At 42.6% G+C, this 1,653-nt stretch overlaps 1 pseudogene; it reads left to right on the top strand.

Annotated features, from left to right (window-relative positions):
* The first annotated feature begins 169 nt into the window (after positions 1–169).
* LOC105289139 lies at positions 170–972 on the top strand (annotated as a pseudogene).
* The last annotated feature ends 681 nt before the right edge of the window (positions 973–1,653 follow it).

The following is a 1,653-nucleotide window of genomic DNA, read 5'->3' as shown; positions in this document are numbered from 1 at the left end:
TCCTGTAGCTTATGGACTCACCAGTTCTTAGAAAGAATTAGAGAGAGAGAGAGAGCCAGGTTCAACTCTTTCATATTACATTTAAGGCTGGGGATAGTGAAGTAACCTGCTCCAGGTTGCACAGCTAGTAAATACCAGATTACACAGCTAGTAAAAACCCACCCTTTTGGCTCTCTGAGCAGCACCATGGTGGGCTGCAAGAACAACTGCCTTATGAAAGGCGGCAAAAAGGGAGCTAAGAAGAAAGTGGTTGATCCATTTTCTAAGAAAGATTGGTATGATGTGAAAACACCACGTTCAATATAAGAAATATTGGAAAAATACTAGTTACAAGAACTCAAGGAACCAAGAAGCGCATCCGATGGTCTCAAGGGTTATGTTTTTGAAGCGAGCCTCACAGATCTGCAGAATAATGAAGTTGCATTTAGAAAATTCAAGCTAATTACTGAGCATGTTCAGGACAAAACTACCTAATTTCCATGTCATGGATCTTACCTATGACAAAATGTGCTCCACAGTCAAAAATGACAAACTATGATTGAAGCTCATGCTGATTTCAAGACTACTAACGGTTATTTGCTTAGTTTATTCTGCAATGATTTTACTTAAAAAACACAACAATCAGATTCAGAAGACCTTTTATGCTCAGCATCAACAAGCCGCCAAATCTAGAAGAAAATGATGGAAATCATGACCTGAGAGGTGCAGACAAGTTACTTGAAGGAAGTGGTCAATAAATTGATTCCAGATAGCTTTAGAAAAGACATAGAAAAGGCTTGCCAATCTATTTATCTTCTCCATGACATCTTGGTTAGAAAAATCAAAATGCTGAAGAAGAACAAGTTTGAATTGGGAAAATTCATGGAGCTTCATGGTGAAGGTAGCAGTTCTGGAAAAGCTACTGGGGATGAGGCAGGTGCTAAAGTTGAACAAGCTGATGGATATGAGCCCTCAGTCCAAGAATCTGTTTAAATTCAAACTTTTAGATTCTGGAAAACATGGTGGAGTGAGAGACATCCTCAGAGCTTTCTCCTTGAAACAACAATAAGCTGAACACCTAAAACTCAACAAAAAACACCCAAACTGCACACCAGCACGTCTGAGCATGGGATCTGTGCATAAGAGCTACCACAGGTCAGAACCCCGAGTGTCGGGCGGTAGACTGGGAAAAATAAAGAAGCTGCCTCTCCCAGCCTCTGGACCTCCCTGCAGGAGGAGAGGGAGGAGTGAAGGTGTGATGACTTCCCTGAACAGTCCTGCCTGAGAGTACTGTGAGTTCCATGCAGCCCTAATGACTGGGGACAGGGCCCAGTCATTAGGGCAGAAAGCAGAGAAGCGGGATGGGATCGCAGAGAAACAACAGTTGATTTTTATCGGCCCCAGTTGCAAAACCGAGGCTGAGCTGCAGCCCCTAACTCCCAACTCAAAGGGCCCCTCCCCTTATACCCTCTAATACCTATCACCATACAGCCCCAGGGGAATCTGAGCAAACACTGCCATGACTGTCACTGATACTGACAGGGACTGAAACTGAAGGTAGCGAGCATGATTAAATATCTACAAGTAAATAAAAAAGGCAATATTTAGGTTTTATATAAAGCAGAGATCCAACAGGCTTAGACGTCACCTACTGAAAACCAAAAATAAAGTGCC

The sequence above is a fragment of the Pteropus vampyrus genome, unplaced genomic scaffold (genome assembly GCF_000151845.1).
Source record: "Pteropus vampyrus isolate Shadow unplaced genomic scaffold, Pvam_2.0 Scaffold22, whole genome shotgun sequence".
Lineage (NCBI taxonomy): Eukaryota > Metazoa > Chordata > Mammalia > Chiroptera > Pteropodidae > Pteropus > Pteropus vampyrus.
This window is presented reverse-complemented; position numbering and strand designations above follow the sequence as displayed.